The sequence below is a fragment of the Neofelis nebulosa genome, chromosome 7 (genome assembly GCF_028018385.1).
Source record: "Neofelis nebulosa isolate mNeoNeb1 chromosome 7, mNeoNeb1.pri, whole genome shotgun sequence".
NCBI classification, from domain to species: domain Eukaryota; kingdom Metazoa; phylum Chordata; class Mammalia; order Carnivora; family Felidae; genus Neofelis; species Neofelis nebulosa.
In genome coordinates, this window is record NC_080788.1 from 24,545,740 (window position 1) to 24,563,701 (window position 17,962).

Consider the following 17,962-nt stretch of genomic DNA (forward strand, 5'->3'; position numbering starts at 1 on the left):
GTGGCTGAGTCTGTTAAGCTTCCGACTTCAGCTCGGTCATGATCTCCCAGTCCGTGTGTTCAAGCCTCACATCAGGCTCTGTGCTGACAGCTCAGAGCCTGCAGCCTACTTCAGATTGTGTGTCTCCCTCTCTTTCTGTCCCTCCCCCACTCATATTCTGTCTCTCTCTCTCTAAAAAATAAACATTAAAAAATTAAATTTATAAATATATATTTATATAAACATTATATAAATATATAAATATAATTCCTAATAGTTTTACACATTTGGGTTCCATGCTTGGCTTTTTTGGTGTCTTATAGCAAGACATACTTCTAAGAGTTAGATATTTGTATTGTAAGAGGTGAATGGCATACTTTGGTGACAGATTAATTCCACATAAGTCACTGGACTACTAAAGATTCATCCTCAAGCAGGGTTTATTCATTAGTCAATCTGGATATTGGGGTGTTCTTATTGAATTACTGGTCTACTTAATGTGATCCTATGACAAAGTTTTTACTTCTTACCTGAATTTGATGTGATTAATAGTGAAGAAAATTTTGACTCATTGGTATCCAGATCTATATTTGATACTTATCTGGGTGTCTATGTGACTAAAGCAATATATTTTTAAGCTTAAATGATATTCTAATAGTGGCATGTTGTTTTAAAGTCACTGACGAACTTTTAATAAACAAAGGATCCTGTCAACAATGATAACGATGTGAAATTAAGTAATTTTCTATTTGTATTAAACCTAAAATTGATTCTACTAATGAGAAACATAGATGAATTTCAGCTTTTAAATATTATGTTAATGTCATATTTTCAATATAGTAAGTTGTATGCTATGAATTATGGAAACTTCTTGGAAATGAGTACTATTCCCAGTGACCTAATACTTTTTTGTAAATACTGTTTTATGTGGCTTCAAGTGTGTCATTTTAGAAGAGTTCATGTGCAATGGACCATGCCAAATGATATTGTTATAACATCCTTTGAATTTATATATGTATATATATTAAATTACATATATATGTATATATATGTAATGATAAGTGGAATGCTGTGTTTTTCTGACACTATGAGCGGCTTTCCAAAGAAACCTGCATTGTGTAATTCATGTGTAAGATGATCAGTATTCTACAACCTCTGTAATAGGTCATTATTTTGAGTACTGACCAAATTGTATCATTAAGGAAAAGCTTTCACGAACCATACTCCAAGAGAGACTTAGGTTTATGCGTTGATACCTGTCCTGTTCCTGTACACCTAAAATCATCATTGCAGAGAAAGAGCACAGTTTGGCCTTAAACTTGGGGGAATTAATATAAGTCAGGTGCCTAGCACTGAATATATCAAAACTCCTGTCTGAATCAGTACCACAATTGTCTGGTAAACATCTTCAGGTATGAGTGTATGTATGCACTCGGAATGTCATAGCTAGGGTCAAAAGTGAGAACTTCTTGTCTTCAAGAGTGATGATGACTGAAAGTCATGATCAAAAAGATTATGATAAAGACAAACTCATAGGTGAAGGTGAAATTCTGGGATAGGATTGTCGGAACATGTTGGAACTCATTACTTTTCTCTAGGCATTTTATTTGGGGCTTGAGACAAGGAATTCTTGAAAGAAACTCATGTTACCCAATCCTGTCCATGCGCTCAAAAGTGAAAAATAAATGTTCCTTCTATAAACTTTGTTTCAGGGATTTATAATTCTTAAGAGCTGGGAACATTCAAGATTCAGTCCTTCCCTGTTTTTCTTTCAATGTGTCTTTGAGTAAGACATCTTACCAAGGGTTGAAACACTGCATTGATAGTATATTTCTGGTTTTCTTTGGTCACAGATATATGCCAAAAAGCAATTGACTGGAGAAGATGCTCTTCTAGGGCATACAAGTTTACACATTACGTAACTTGGATAGAGATATGGATTTTTTCTGAATAAGTGACTGATAAATGCAATGTGATTTTATTACAAAATCTTTTGTTTGAACTTGAAATTTATATTGAAATTGAGAAAAAATAGATCCACTGGTTCTCAGTACAATGTTTAATATTCTCATTCTACATACAAGATAAAATCAATCTCTGTAATTTTATGGGATTTTAACTGCTTTGGGTTACTTTGGAGTCATTGAAAATTTTTCTATATCTGAACTACTATTAAGTAGTTCTACTGGTTATAGGACTAAAATTTGAAACTTAAAATTGTGTGTATTCATGAAGAAACACATATAAGAATTCCAGATCCTGATACGATTCCATTATTACATACAATAAGGATATGCAACAAATGATGCTCGAAGTTCTAATTTACACTCTGAATTGGCTAGTGTCACCAAACCAGCATTATGAATTATTATTCTCAATTTAGTGACTATCTTACTTGAAGCACTCTCAGGAAGAAAACTACTTTTTTACTGAAAATTTATTGAAAGGATATGAGACTTTTTTTGTGCTCTGGTTCTCACTCCATTTTGCAATTTTCTTTGGCCTAAATATACAAGTAAACATATGTATACTAATTATTGTATTTTCCTTGTTCTGCTTTTGTCAAAATTGTGACATTTAAGAGAACTCACAACATAATGGCTTATTGGTCATGATCTGAAATGGCTTATTGGTCATGATCTGAAAACTCACTTATATAGTTCCAAAGAATTCATAAAATGGTCACAAATTCAATCATCCTGACCTCTTATTAGGTTTTCATGTGGCTGAAAGAATACGATTTTATGTGAATTTATATGCAATGAACCATGGCAAATACTCTGACATGAACTCTTGACTGGATAGAATATTATTGGCCAATGGATATCTCCCATGTTCACAACCACCACATGAAAGTTTATCCCAAATTAAGAAACCTGTATATATTGTCTTTTTTATGCTTGGTAAATGAAAGATGCATGAATTCTGTAAGAGGTCATTTTTGCAGATATGGTCATAAGACTTCCTTAACATAGAGCATGGATAAATCACAAGCCCAGGACAGATGTAACAATATGTTTTGCAATCTATCTTACAACTAACTACACAGATAATGACTTTGAAAAAGAGCACTGTTCGCTGCCACAAAATGAAGCTATGTGAGTCTGGTGTCCATGATGGTATATGACAAAAGTCATATCTATTTTGGCATCACAAATTACAAAATCTATATCTGATAAACATACACAGGTCAAAGCATATACATGGGTAGGTAATGCCATAGCTAGATCAAAATTGAGAATTCATAGTGTCTTGAAGAGAAATTATGACCTAAAAATCATGCTCAATAAAATTCCAATGAAGCCCAATGTAGTCAATAATGCCAAAGCAAAACGTTGAAGTTCCATATTTCCTTTGTAGAGTAATGGGATTTGGTTCTTCAGGCAACCAGTCCCTTCAGGGAATCTCTTATATAGGTTTCATGTCAACAACACATCCTCAAGTTTAAGCTATATTTGGTGAACTATATTTCATCACAAAAAGCTATTCTTCAGAGCATCCCTTAGTTATATTTTTATCATTGTGTTATTCAGTTAGAAATTTTGGAAAGAATTGTGCTGTTTCATTAAAATCTGAAGTGATTGAATATGTTTGGTCATAGATATAGGTGACACAGAAAATTGGATACAAAAATCCAGACTTAAGGAGATAAATAAGTGACTCTTTTCAAAAATGTAAATACTGTAGAGGGTTGATTTATGCCTGGAAATCAGCCCATTGGAATAGTACCCCTGCAAACCTTTTAGCTATACCTAAAATGGATAAGATTCCAAATGGATGAAATATTTCCTCCACTACCCCTCCACCACAGAAACATTACCATCTGTCTGTGCACAGATTGAAAACTAACCATAATACATTGATACACTGAAGAGATAACTTCTGGGATCTTCACTGCATACTCAAAAGAAAGTCCTATAAGGAAGGATCATGGCCATGACATCCAAAAAGTGAAATGCAAGAATTAATCTGCCAATTGGTATTGGCTAAAAAAAACTGTTAAGTATTCAGATAACTACATCGTGACCCCTGAGTATTATTAGGGCTTTAAAATTTCAATTTAAGGAGTTGTGGGTTATTGGTGATGACAGTTTTTCCTAATTGGCCCTTTAATCTGTTTGATTTTGCCAAATGAAACACAAGCTTCACATTTGACATTCTTCTCAAGACACAAATCCTTTAGAAGCTGGCACCATAAAGGAAAAAGATATAAAAAATTAGGAAGAAAAATGTATCATATATATATATATATATATATATATGATATTGAGGTCTTTGAAGCTTTGTTCAAAGAAGAGAAATAAAGATATATATTACAAAGAAAACCTTTTGCATTACTGATTGTAAGATCTTGATAACAACATGAAAGAGGAGTCTGAACAAAAAGAATATGTCATTCAGATCATGGCCTAAAAAGCCTTATGCAAGGGTTTGTCTCAGTGATGGGTATTGAGGACATTTTCAAGCCTCTGGCTATCTGTCTCAATAAAACTAATTCTACATGATTTTACAGGGTCATTTTATGGGTGTTCACGGCCAATAGTCACACCCAATTATCCACATACGAGTACTGCTGTCTAGACAAAAAAAAAGCCATAAACTTGATTTTACCAGACATGTCCTGAACTCTTTTCCAATCTAGAAACTTATTTACAAGGACTTCTCTTTGATGTTGAATCAATGGTGCTTGGCATTTTCATACGCTAAATTTAAATGTATTTCTTAGAAATTAATTAATTAACAAATTTATTTTGTATTGATTCATTCATTATTTTATCCATTAATACTGGGTGAATCATGGAATTTCAGACTTAAGATAACAATCCCCTCAAGGCAATCCCTTGTGGTGTACAATGTCTATAAGATTCCATGTACCTCACACTTGCTTATATTTTAGGCTTTGTTTCATGATCCATGATCCATGATACAAAAGAGCCTTTATTTGGAATAATTCTATAGTTTTTTCCCTCCTTGTGTCTTCAGGTGAACGTTTTGTCAATGGTTAACTTAATGATATGAAGTGAGATGATGCCTTTGATGATAGATACAGGCCACAAAGAACATGGACAAAAGGAGAGGCTCACCTAAAGGCAATAAATGTTTGACTCATTTTGGAAAACTAAATAGTAGAGAGTTGATTTTCTTCCTGAGTGAAACCCTACAAGAAAGAATCTCTAGAAAGCATAACTTTGTCATTTTCAAAGAAATAGGTAACGTGGCAGTGGAGGATATCATTCTTTCATGGCCACTGTGAAACATGGCACAAGTAAGTAGGTGTTCAGGTTGAAGAAAATATCTCAAATACACTTCAAAGATGATAACAGTTGGAGTATGCATTCGAATCTCAGAACACTTCCCCTAGAAAAGGCTCCAACTATGGTGTTCAGAGGGTAAGATGCAAAACTTTACCACACCCATGGATCTTAGTTGCAGGACACTGAAGAGGATTCAGATAGCTAACTTGTGACTCCGTAGATTGATAAAACTTCCAATGACAATTTAACAAATTGTGGGTTATTGGTATTGCTAGCTGTTCATGATGAGAACTCTGACCAGCTAAGTTTCACCCAAGAGGGCACTAGTTTTCATACCATTTGAAGAATTTATTTGGGGAAAAGTTATGTCTTAAAGAATGGACAATCAAGAATACAAAAACTCTGTCAAAAATACTTTCATAGATATAAATTAAAAATTCTTCAGAATCATTAAATCAACTCCTTCATGAGATCATGTTTCTTTTATGAAATAACTGGAACCGTACGCCTGGATTATGAAGTGTTGTTAGCACTTCATATGGATGAAGTGTTAGCAGGATATGGAAGACAATATAAACAAAACATACATGGCTTTTGAAACATGAACTGGAAGTTCTAGTGCAGGGATCTCCCTAGATGATAGGGAGCAAGTATCTTTTAAAGACTTCAGATGTAGGTTTTCCAGAAAACCAATTCCATATCAATTAATAGTATCATTTCAAGAGTGATCCCAAACAATATTAAATTACTGCTCCAAGAAAATCAAATATAAGCAAGAAAAATTAATGAGCCATAAAAGTAAAATTATGAAAAACATAGAGAGTTTACAAATAAAGAATTCAAAGTCTGGGCCTTTGAATGAGTATAAATCTATATATATAAATGAAGACTATTTTCATATTTAAAATTTATTTATGAATGAAGGTACATATGGATTTGCTAAAGCATTATAATTATACATGAATTTATTGATTTAGTCTAAATAAATTCATTTATTATGTAATTAATGAAGGTGTAAGAAATATAAAACAAAAATGGCACATATGGGAAGGTGGCTTTGACAACTGTCCTACTTCTCTCTACACAGAACACATCCTCAGATGAAGATTCCCCGCCCCCATATGCACATATGTCAGCTTGGCTCCAGGAATAGGCAAAAACTCATGTGGCACCCGGGTTTCCTGCTTTCCAGAAACCATCTCTGGTAAGCATGTTCAGGTGGGAGCACATGGACATGTGGGGAGTGTCTTGGTCAGGTCGATGATAAGAACTTATATTGTCTTTAAGACAGATGATGACCTAAAAATCATATGCAATAAAATCATACTGAGGCTCAGTAGAGAGAAAATCATGGGTAAGAATCCCAGGATGACATGTAGCACTCAGAGAGTGATAGAATTTGAGGATTGAGATTACCAATCCCCAGAGGTATCCCCCTGTGTCCATCCACTGTCAGTGGGATTCCACATTCCCAAGATATGCTCATGCTGTAGGCTTTGTATGCAAACACATAGTTCCTCCCAAGACACCTCATTTGGAGCTATTCCTTAGCACCATTGGTCTTCTTGTGTTTTTCAGCGGGATTTCATGACCAGGGTCTCATCGTTGACTCCACCATGTGAGGTGAGTGAATGCATCTGACCAGAGACAGAGGCTGCAGAAGACATAGGGTGCATGGGGAGGCTCTCTTCAGGGCAATGCTTGACTTTTAGTTAGGATGGAGACATACATGGCCATCACATTCTTTGTGACCATCAGCCCTACACAGTAGGAGGTCAAGAAAGTGAAACATTATCATTGCACCTGAAAGGTATCTTAATGTCCAGGGAGGACAATTCTCCTCCATTGGAACACAGGCCACATTAATTTGTATCAGTTTGTGCTCAGCGTGAGGCCAATATTGCTAATGCACTTCAGGGACACTAAGTACTAGATGGGCATTGAAGCCTCATGCAGCATCCAGCAGGGCAAGGGACCAGCCCAGGGCATCCAGAGAGAGTGGTGCAGGAATATAACTGGTGGGGGGGAGACCTCTTAGCTGGATGACATTAGACAGAATTCTAATAGCAGAAAGATGGCACCTGAGAAGTGCTTAATTCTTCCCCAGGTCTAGAGACATAGCTGTATAGACTAGGTCCTGTGTAGTGTTCCCCATCTGCTTGCTGGTCGTGGCTTCTAAGCATAATTAATGGGTCCACTGGTCTCTTACCAATTGATGTGGAGCAGTTCCTGCAGATGCCATCTTTGTGGGTGGCCAGGACCCTGGGAAGAGCAAAACCACTCTAGCATGTATGTTACTACAAGTGAGGTTGAGAATTTTGAATAGGATGGTCATGACTCCCCCATGAGATCCCTTCCTATATGCACCCTTCCACCAAAGAGGAAAGGTATGATTACAAACCATACTAGCATCTCTCCCTGAATCACATTCACCACCAAATCATGAAGAGAGAAGTTGGTCTCAGCAGGGACATATAGGCATTGCTCTTTGAAGATGTGGATTGTGATAGGATGCACAGCAGGGCACTCTATACCTCAGAAAGACATCTGTCAGGCAGGGTCTAGGGCAACACTTTGCCTGAATGGAGGACAGTGGGTAGCTTTTCAGAACTCCATGTACATGAATTCCTAAGAAAGCATTTCATAGTGCTTTATATCCTGGCTCCCTGTGTCCCCAGAAGCCCTGTGCCCAGGCCAGGCTTCAACATAGAGCTCATTCCTAGGAATAATGAATGCTGTGCTCTACATACCATGGCCCTCAAATTTGCATGCCACATTCAGGAAAGCAGTGTGCCGGGACTGCTCCTCAGTTGTACATAAATGATGCTCACCCCCCTGTGTGAAAACTCAGAATTTCATTGCTGTGGGTTCAGCTATATGGGTATAGATCCTTTTGCACTGTGCTGGATACTTCTTGTCTTCAATCATTACATAATGGATTGATGTGTTGAGACATAGCATTCTGCAACTGGAACTAGCAGGTGTGGGCCAGAAGGGCAGAAGGAATGCATAGGGTGTTTTAAAAGCTGAAGTATCTTTTGAACACAAACCACATACCTATATGAAGATGTCACAGCAAAATATATATGAGCTTGTCCCAGCTTCAAGAATAATCCCAACTCAAGACATGCCACACATCCCACCCTCCAGAAACTATCTCCTGTAAGCATGTTCAGAAGGGGGGACCCAGACAAGTGGTGACTGCCTCAGTTGTGTCAATTATGAGAACTCATAATGTCTAGAAAAGACATTATAACATAAAAGTCATCCTAAATAAGATTATGATGAGGCCAAATGGAATGGAAAATCCTGTGGCAGGATCCAGGGGATTCATGTGGCCAATGGAGAGTGATGGATTTATGACTTGAGGTGACTGATCATTTGACTCCTGGGTTTGGTTCTTCAACGTCCTTAGGCAACCAAATGTCCAGACATGCTCATGATGTGGGGCTTTGTATGCTGAACCATAACTCCTTGGTCTTTTCATGCAATAGACAATTTAGATGGTGCCTTGCCCAAAGAAGATCAGAGCTCCTCTTCCATACACACTCTTGCCAATAAAGTTCACATCTTTGGAAACCAGGAAGCATCTCTCCATAAGGCCCCACTGGACTGATGGTCAGGAAGAAATGAGTGGACACTGCACTCCTTGTTAGGAGATGGTGATGTTGATGGAATGCACACCAGGCCATTGGACATGCCAGGTATTTTCTGTGGGTCTCTATATGGAAGCATCTAGGGAGGAGTTTTGCCTGCCAGGTAACTGTTGGTCAGCTCCCCAGAGATCCACTAAAATTCTTGCTGAGGAGGAATTATATTCCATGGTTCAATGGGCTTTGATTACCATGTCTTATACAGACCTGGCCAATCCCAGGATGCCAAGCCCACCCGTTCCTCAAAAGCCAAAGGCCAAGCCTACCAGCCATTGCTTATGATGCTGTATGCAACATGATCGAAAAAAACTGACCCATTCATTTGGAGAGAATGTGTAGCAAGAATGCTGCTTAGTGGTGCATGTGCAATGCTCAGACACATGTTGGGGCCAGTTTTCCCAAGATAGCATATACACATACAGGCTGAGGGCTTTGGATGCCAGGCTGCAGCACTCCCGCCACCCCTCAATCCTTGCTGGAATCATAATATATGAGTCAGGCCCCATGAATTCAAGTATCATGCACATGGCCCACCAGGTCAGGGCCAAAGGAGAAGGGTATTGTCATAGCTTCCCTACCTTTCTCTATACAGACCCCATGCCCAAACAAAGATTCCACCTGGCATACGGTGGGAAATTGGCCCAATATGGGAATAGGCCCTGAGCCAGGTGCCCAAACGGCCAACCTGTGCTTCATAAACGATATCTTGTAAGCAAGTTGAGCTGGCGGAAAGAAGACAGAGGCTCGTGGGGACTGCCTTTGCTGGGTCAATGATGAGAACTCATATGGTCTTGAACAGAGATGATGACATATAAATCATGCTCAATAAGATTACACTGAGGCCCAATCGAAGAGACAATCATGGGGTGGGATCCAGGAGACCATGGGGCACTTGGAAATTGCAGGCAAATTGGGCTTGAGGTGACCAATCCCTCGAGGCTCCCAGTGTGGCTCTCCCCAGGCTTGGGGGCTTGAACGTGACCAAGTTGGGCTTGTGCAATGGTGATTTGTGTGCTCGTAACTAGTTACTCTGGATACACCTCATTTGCAGCCTTGGATTAGCTCCCTTGGTGTCCATGTGTCTTTCAGTGGAACATCATCGTGACAGGGTCTCAAGGCAGTACCAATAAGAAGAAGTGAGTGCATCCCTGTGCTGATACACTGAGGCAAGGGATTGTGTGATCCTCCAAGGGATCCTCTTTCCTGCCAGCCTGTAAGCCATGTTCTCCACTGTAGGAAGGCTGTCAGGTTGATGTCAGAATCACTGAGGCCCTTGGAGGAATGCGAGGTGCAGCAGTGGGCATTGGAGCCCCCCACCCCCACCCACAACCTCCTACGGGGAAGAGTTCCCACCAAAATTTCACGCAATGGGCGATGGAGGAAGATGCTGGGACTGGGGCTACCTGGCTGGATACTAGACAGCTTTGGCATAGCACGTAGATGGTATCCAAAAATTTCTGGAAACATGGACTGGACCACGGGTGGCATTCGGGCTCCTGACTCCTAGATCTTCACCATTGGCCATGACTTATGGATTCATGTCCTTATGGGGCCTGTGGGAATTCCCCAAACTGGATGGCGCTTGGCCTGATGATAGCCTTTTGGTTGGTGCCATGAGCCAGGGCATGCTGGGGTTCTTGACTTGTGGCCCAATTCCCAATGAAGTTGAAGTCACTGGGGAACCATGGTAGCCCCTCTCCTAGCAATAACCTTAAGTGCAAATACAGGAAGGGACGAGGTGTCCAAATGGGAGACATGGAGCAGCGCTGGTTGGGGATGGTGATGGACACTGGCGGGATGCATGCCACGCCCCAGGGCACCCAAGGAATTTTTGTGTTGGGTCCCCGGGGCAGCATCTGTGACCTGTTCTGGGACACCATGCCCACCCATCCATGGCAAAGCCCAAGGCTGGTCCTGCCAGTGATGTCCCAGGATTCTGCATGTGCCAGGCCCACAAAGGGGTGTCCCAATTGCACTGTGAGGGGTCATGTGTGGCTGCCCATGTGCCTGATGCTGCAGCCTCCATGATCAGTTTCTGTGGGGCTCTGATTTCCCTGGTGTCCAGTGGAGCCACAGAGGCTGAGGGACTTGGCGCCATGCTGGAGCCTTCCTTCCTGCCATCCCAGGATTTTTGCTGGTGTCATGAATGCAGTCCACCACCACCCATTCTGAGCTCTCTCCCAATGGCAAAAGGTGAAGTACGATGGGGAAGTGCGTTCTCATGGCTGAGCTGCATCTTTCTGCACAGAGCCTGTGACAGGACATAGAACCCACCTGGTTCAGGGAGGGTAGATTGGCCCAGCTTCGGGAATAGGTCCCAAGCCAGAAGAAAAATTGCCAACCTGCGCTTCATAATCTGTGTTAACCATGTTGAGCCGGAGGGCTGAAGACAGAGGCATGTAGGGACTGCCTTAGTTGGGTCAATAATGAGAATTCATATGGTCACGAACAGAGATGATGACTTAAAAATTATGCTCAATAGGATTCTGCAGAAGCCCAATGGAGGCCATTGCACTGAGGTACGATCCTGGAGAATCCTGTAGCTCTGGATTACCACTGGACCCAGGGGCTCGAGGTGACAAATCCCTCCAGGTTACCGAGCGGGTTCTTCTTGGTCTATGGACCTCCACATGCCTAAGACCTGCTCTGGCCCTGGGGTGTTGTGTGTCCATCACTAGTGCTTCTCGACTCATCCCTGGGAACCCAACTAAGCTCCCTCGGCATCCTTGTGTCTTTCAGTGGGACGTCGCTTTGTGACCACTTTCTCGTCATTGACCCCACCATGGGAGGAGAGTGGATGCCTGTGTGAGTACCCGGAGACCCAGTGCACATGGGCATTTGGCGAAGCTGACCTCAGGGCAAGGCAAGCCATCTTGTGGGACTGGGGCTCTAACATCGCCCCAGAGGGGTGGCGTGTCCTTGAAACTCTACCCTGGACAGTAGGCTGTCTGGAAAAAACTGGTCACCTGCGACACCTGAAAGGGATGCCACAGTCCCCCGTGGGATCCTCTTAATTGACAGACCATAGGCTACATTTTCCAGTGTGGGATGGCTCTCAGGTTAATGTCAGAATCACTGACTCCCTGGGAGGCACCAGAGTTGCTGTGGTGGGCATTGCAGACAGCCAAGGCAACCGACTGCGGGGAGGGATTCACCCATTTTCCTCACAATGGGCATTGGAGGAAGGGGCCGGGCCCGGGGCTTCATGGCTGGACACTAGAACTTTTGGAATAAGGGGTAGAATGTATCTGGAAAATGCTGACAGCTTGCCCGGACCCAGAGTGTCACGTAGGCTCCTGGCTCCAGGTTCTTCACCATTGGCCCAGTCCAATGGTCGTGTGTCCTCAAGGGGCCCATGGGTCATCTCGCAGCTGGATGGGGCTTTGCCTGACAATGGCCCTTGGGTCGGTGCCCCTGAGTCCCAGTGAGGTTGAAGTCGCTGGGGAAATGTGCTGGCCCCTCACCCTTCCCTCACTGTAATCTCAAAGACGGGAAGGGATGGGGTTTCCGCACAGAAGTCATGGAGCAGCGCTAATGGAGACAGTGTTGGATGCTAGTGGGATGCCCATCAGGCCCTGATGCCCCAAGGGATGTTGGCATTGCATTTGCGTGGTAGCGTTCGTGGGCCCTTCCGGGGCCCCATGCCCGCCCATTCCTGGCAAAACTCAGGGCCACTCCATGAAAGGAAGGCCCAGGATTCTGGCTGCAACCTACTCGCCAAGGTCTGTCCCAATCATGCTGCGAGAGGACCTGTGCCTGCTGTAGGAGCCTCCATGCTCAGATTCCTGTGGGGTTCTGAATTCCCTTTTTTCCAGTGGAGCCACAGAGTCTGAGGGCCTTGTGGACACGCTGCAGCCTTCCTTCCTGCCAGGCCAGGATTGCAGAATTGTGTCATGAATGCAATTCCAGCCCCGCACATTCTGAGATCCCTCCCATTGCCACAGGTGAGGTCTGAGGGGGAAGGCATTTGTCATTGCTGACCTGCCTCTCTCTGCACAGATCCCACACCCCGACCAAGATCCCACCTGGCGCATGGAGGGGAATTTGGCCAATCATCTGGAACAGACCCCAAGCCAGGGGCTCTCATGGCCACCAAAGACATCACATTCCATTTCTGGTAAGCATGTTGAGCTGGTGGGTAGAAAGCAGAGGCGGGTGGGGACTGCCTTGGTTGGGTCAATGATGAGAACTCATAATGTCTCGAAGACAGATGATGACCTACAAATAATGCTCAATACGATTAAGCTGAGGCCCAATGGAGGGCACTGCACTGAGGTGGGATCCTGGGGAACCCTGTGGCCCTGGCGTAGCACTGGCACCTGGGGCTCGAGGCGACTGATCCCTCGAGGTTCCCCAGTGCTGCACACCCAGGACTCTGAAACTCAGCACACTTAAGACATGCTCCCGCCCTGAGGTGTTGTGTGCCAATTACTAGTGCTTCCCGGTACTCATCCCTGGGAAAGCAACTAAGCTCCCTCGGTGTCCTGGTGTCTTTCAGTGGGACGTCATCTTGGCGACCAGGGTCTCACCATTGAGCCCACCATGGGAGGAAAGTGGATGCCTGTGTGAGTACCCGGAGACCCAGTGCCCTTTGGCGGATTGGTGAGGCTGCCCTTGGGGCAACTTCAGCCATCTTGTGGGACTGGGGCTTTGTCCTCACCCCAGAGGGCTGGCATGTCCCTGAAAGTCTGCCCTGTGCTGTGGGCTGTCTGGAAAACACAGGTCACCAGCGACACCTACAAGGGATGCCATTGTCCCCCGTGGGATACTCTTACTTGACAGCCCATGGGCCACATTTCCAAGTGTGGGTGGTGCTCTGGTTGATGTCAGAATCACTAATGCCTTAGTAGGCATGCGAAGTGATGCAGTGGGCAATGCATACCGCCAATGTGACAACCTGTGTGTAAGTGATGTGCCCAAATTTCACATTACGGGCTTTGGAGGAAGGGGCCGAGTCCGGGGCTACCTGAGTGGACACTAGACAACTTTGGCAGAAAGGTTAGACGGTATATGAAAAATGTTGGCAGCATGGCCCAGACACCAAGTAGCATGCGGGCTTCTGCCTCCGGATTGTTCAACATTGGCACCGTCTGATCGTCGCGTGTCCTTATGGGTCCCATGAATCATCCCACAGCTGGATGGGGTTTTGCCTGACAATGGCCCTTTGGTTGGTGCCACAAGCCAGGGCACACTGGGGTTCTTGACTTGTGACCCCGTGTGCCAGTGACTTTGTAGTCGCTGGGGAACCATGCGGGCCCCTCACCCATACCTCACCATAATCTCAAAGATGGGAAGGGATGAGGTGTCCCCACAGGAGCCATGGAGCAGTGCTGATGGAGATGGTCTTGGATGCTAGTGGGATGCTGGACAAAGCCCTGATCCCCCAAGGGATCTTGTCATTGCATTTGCGTGGTAGCGTTCGTGGGACCTTCTGGCACCTCATGCCTGCCCATTCCTGGCAAAATGCAGGGCCGGCCCCTGACACCCAAGACCTGGGATTCTGCCTACCAAAGAACCGCCAAGGTCTATCCCAATCACACTACGGGAGGACCTGTGCGTGTGGCCTGGTGCCTGCTGTGGAGACCTCCATGCTCAGATTTCTGTTGGGCCCTGAATTCCCTTGTTTCCAGTGAAGCCACAGAGGCTGAAAGCTTTGTGGACACACTGCAGCCTTCCTTCACGACAGGCCAGGATTTTTCTGGCATCATGAATGCAGACCCAGCCCCGCCCATTCTGATATCCCTCCCATTGCCACAAGGTGAGGTCTGATGGGGAAGGTGTTTGCCATTGCTGACTTGCCTCTCTCTGCACAGATCCCGCAGCCCAACCAAGAACCCACATGGTGCACGGAGGGGATTTTGGCCCACCTTCGGGAACAGGCCCCGAGCCAGGGGTCCTCATGGCCACCCTGTGCATCACAGACCCTCTTTAGTAAGCATGTTGAGCTGTGGGTAGAAGGCAGAGGCAGGAGGGGACTACCTTGGTTGGGTCAATGATGAGAACTCATATGGTCCCGAAGACAAATGATGACCTAAAAATTATGCTCAATAAGATTACGCTGAGGCCCAGTGGAGGGCACTGCACTGAGGCGGGATCCTGGGACCCTGTGGCCCTGGCATAGCGATGGCACCTGGGGCTTGAGGCCACCAATATCTCGAGGCTCCCCATGGGGCTCTCCTGGGTCACTGGGCCTCTGCGCGCCTCAGACATGCTCCCGCCCTGGGGCATTGTGTGCCCATTAATAGTGCTTCCCGGGACTCATCTCTGGGAACCCAGCTAAGCTCCCTCCCTTTTCCAGGTGACTTTCAGTGGGACATTGTCTTGGTGATCATGGACTCGCCATTGAGCCCACCATGGGAAGAGAGTGGATGCCTGTGTGAGTACCCGGAGACCCAGTGACCTTGGGCCGATTGGCGAGGATGCCCTCTGGGCAACACCACCCATGTTGTGGGACCTGGGCTACGTCACTGCCCCAGAGGGCTGACATGTCCCTGAAAGTCTGCCCTGTGCAGTAGGCTGCCTAGAAAAAACTAGTCACCCAGACACCTGAAAGGGATGCCGTGTTCCCCAGCGGGATCCTCTTCTTGATGGACCATGGACCACGTTTCCCAGTGTGGGAGGGTGCTCTGGTTGATGTCAGAATCACTAATGCATTAGTAGGCATGCGAGGTGCTGTGGTGGGCATTGCAGATGACCATTGTGACCTCCTGCGTGGAAGCGGTACACCCAAATTTCATGCAATGGGCTTTGGAGGAAGGGGATGGGTCTGGGGCTACCTGCCTGGACACTAAACAGCGTTGGCATAACGGGTAGATTGTATCTGAAAAATGCTGGCTAAGGGTCCCAGACCTCGAGTGGCATGCAGGCTCCTGCCTCCGGGATCTTCAACATTGGCACTGTCTGGTGGTTGTGTGTCCTTATGGGGTCTGTGGGTCGTTCCGCAGCTGAATGGGGCTTTGCCTGATAATGGCCCTTTGGTTTGTGCCACTAACCAGGGCACGTTTTGTTACTTGATTTGTGACCCCGACTCCCAGTGACTTTAAAGTCAATGGGGAACCATGCTGGCCCTTCACCCTTCCCTCACCATAATCTCAAAGACAGGAAGGGTTGAGGTGTACCCCCGGGAGCCATGGAGCAGCGCTGATGGAGACAGCTTTGGATGCTGGGATACCCATCAGGGTCCTGATCCCCCAAGGGATTCTTTCTTCATGGTAGCATCCTTGGGCCCTTCTGGCACCCCATGCCCTCCCATTCCTGGCAAAATGCAGGACTGGCCCCTGCCAGCCAAGGCCCGGGATTCTGCCTGCAACCGACCAGCCAAGGTCTGTCCCAATCCCGCTGCGGGAGGACCTGTGTGTGTGGCCTGATGCCTGCTGTAGCAGCCTTCATGCTCAGATTCCTGTGGGGCCCGAATTCCCTTGTTTCCAGTTGAGCCACAGAGGCTGAGGGACTTGTGGACACGCTGCAGCCTTCCTTCCTGCTAGGCCAGGATTTCTGCTGGCATTATGAATGCAGTCCCAGTTCCACGCATTCTGAGATCCCACCTAATACCACAAGGTGAGGTCGGATGGGGAAGAGGTTTGTCATTGCTGAGCTACCTCTTTCTGTGCAGATCAGCGCCCCGACCGAGATTGCACCTGGTGCGCTGAGGGGAGTTTGGCTCAGCATCAGGAACAGCCCCCGAGCCAGGGACCATCATGGCCACCCTGCACATCACAAACCCTCTCTGGTAAGAATGTTGAGCTTGCGAATAGAAGGCAGAGACAGGTGGAGACTGCCTTGGTTGGGTCAATGATGAGAACTCATATGGTCTCGAAGACAGATGATGACCTAAAAATTATGCTCAATAGGATTACGCTGAGTCCCAGTGGAGGACACTGCACTGAGGCGGCATCCTGGAGACCCTTGTGGCCCTGGCATAGCGCTGGCACCTGGGGCACGTAGCAACCCGTCCCTCGAGGCTCCCCAATGGGGCTCTCCCGTGTCTCTGGGCCTCCGCGCACCTAACACGTGCTCCTGCCCTGGGGCGTTATGTGCCCATTACTAGTGCTTCCCGGGACTCATCCCTGGGAACCCAGCTAAGCTCCCTCGGTGTCCTGGTGTCTTTCAGTGGGATGTTATCTTGGTGACCAGGGTCTCCCCATTGAGCCCAACATGGGAGGAGAGTGGATGTTTGTGTGAGAACCCAGAAACCCAGTGCCCTTGGGCTGATTAGCGAGGCTGCACTTAGGTCAACACTAGCCATCTTGTGGTACTGGGGCTTCGTCCTCGACCCAGAGGGCTGGTGTGTCCCTGAACATGTGCACTCTACACTAAGCTGTCTGGAAAAAAAAGTTCAACCACGACACCTGCAAGAGATGCCACAGTCCTCTGCGTGATCCTCTTACTTGATGGCACATGGGCCACATTTCCCAGTGTGGGAGGGCACTCTGGGTGATGTCAGAATCACTGATGCCTTAGTAGGCACGCTATGTGCTGTGGTGGGCATTGCAGATGGCCAATGTGACCGCCTGCATGGAAGCAGTGTGTCCAAATTTCATGCAATGGGCTTTGGAGGCAGGGGCTGGACCCAGGGTTACCTGGAAGGGCACTAGACAGCTTTGGCATAACGGATAGACGGTATCTGAAAAATGCTGGCAGTGTGGCCCAGACCTGAGTGCCATCTAGTCTCCTGCCCCTGGGTTCTTCACCATTGGCATGGTCTGGTGGTTTCGTGTCCTTATGGGCCTCAGGGGTGGTCCCGCAGCTGTATGGGGCATGGCCTGACAATGGCCCTTTGGTCAGTGCCACCAGCCAGAGCATGCTGTGGTTCTTGATTGTGACCCTGAGTCCCAGTGAGTTTGAAGGCACTGAGGAACCGTGCTGGCCCCTCACCCTTCCCTCACTGTAATCTCAATGACAGGAAAGGATGAGGTGTCCCCATGGGAGCCATGGAGCAGTGCTGATGGAGACAGAGTTGGATACTGCTGGGATGTCCATCAGGGTCTGATCCCCAAAGAGATCTTGGCATTACGTCTGCGTGGTAGAGTTCGTGTGACCTTCCAGCGCCCCATGCCCACCCATTCCTGGCAATAC

General features: G+C 46.0%; 3 long non-coding RNA genes and 8 other non-coding genes across 11 annotated transcripts; all 11 read left to right on the forward strand.

Moving 5' to 3' along the window:
* Nucleotides 1-1,080: 1,080 nt before the first annotated feature.
* LOC131518135 (uncharacterized) lies at nt 1,081-8,873 on the forward strand. Its single transcript, XR_009264936.1, has 4 exons — nt 1,081-1,897; nt 6,322-6,438; nt 6,813-6,857; nt 8,729-8,873. It is a non-coding gene; the product is annotated as an uncharacterized LOC131518135 (long non-coding RNA).
* On the forward strand, nt 3,205-3,285 carry LOC131518417 (small nucleolar RNA SNORD115). Its single transcript, XR_009265096.1, has one exon. It is a non-coding gene; the product is annotated as a small nucleolar RNA SNORD115 (small nucleolar RNA).
* LOC131518414 (small nucleolar RNA SNORD115) lies at nt 6,489-6,569 on the forward strand. The gene has a single exon (XR_009265093.1). It is a non-coding gene; the product is annotated as a small nucleolar RNA SNORD115 (small nucleolar RNA).
* LOC131518415 (small nucleolar RNA SNORD115) lies at nt 8,447-8,526 on the forward strand. Its single transcript, XR_009265094.1, has one exon. It is a non-coding gene; the product is annotated as a small nucleolar RNA SNORD115 (small nucleolar RNA).
* A 778-nt stretch (nt 8,874-9,651) lies between the features above and the next one.
* On the forward strand, nt 9,652-9,732 carry LOC131518394 (small nucleolar RNA SNORD115). Its single transcript, XR_009265073.1, has one exon. It is a non-coding gene; the product is annotated as a small nucleolar RNA SNORD115 (small nucleolar RNA).
* Nucleotides 9,733-11,302: 1,570 nt separating this feature from the next.
* LOC131518136 (uncharacterized) lies at nt 11,303-13,456 on the forward strand. Its single transcript, XR_009264937.1, has 3 exons — nt 11,303-11,692; nt 12,887-13,004; nt 13,386-13,456. It is a non-coding gene; the product is annotated as an uncharacterized LOC131518136 (long non-coding RNA).
* LOC131518403 (small nucleolar RNA SNORD115) lies at nt 11,305-11,385 on the forward strand. Its single transcript, XR_009265082.1, has one exon. It is a non-coding gene; the product is annotated as a small nucleolar RNA SNORD115 (small nucleolar RNA).
* LOC131518404 (small nucleolar RNA SNORD115) lies at nt 13,061-13,141 on the forward strand. Its single transcript, XR_009265083.1, has one exon. It is a non-coding gene; the product is annotated as a small nucleolar RNA SNORD115 (small nucleolar RNA).
* Nucleotides 13,457-14,128: 672 nt separating the features above from the next.
* Nucleotides 14,129-17,032, forward strand: LOC131518137 (uncharacterized). Its single transcript, XR_009264938.1, has 3 exons — nt 14,129-14,818; nt 15,186-15,263; nt 16,505-17,032. It is a non-coding gene; the product is annotated as an uncharacterized LOC131518137 (long non-coding RNA).
* LOC131518397 (small nucleolar RNA SNORD115) lies at nt 14,874-14,954 on the forward strand. Its single transcript, XR_009265076.1, has one exon. It is a non-coding gene; the product is annotated as a small nucleolar RNA SNORD115 (small nucleolar RNA).
* LOC131518393 (small nucleolar RNA SNORD115) lies at nt 16,673-16,753 on the forward strand. Its single transcript, XR_009265072.1, has one exon. It is a non-coding gene; the product is annotated as a small nucleolar RNA SNORD115 (small nucleolar RNA).
* Nucleotides 17,033-17,962: the final 930 nt, after the last annotated feature.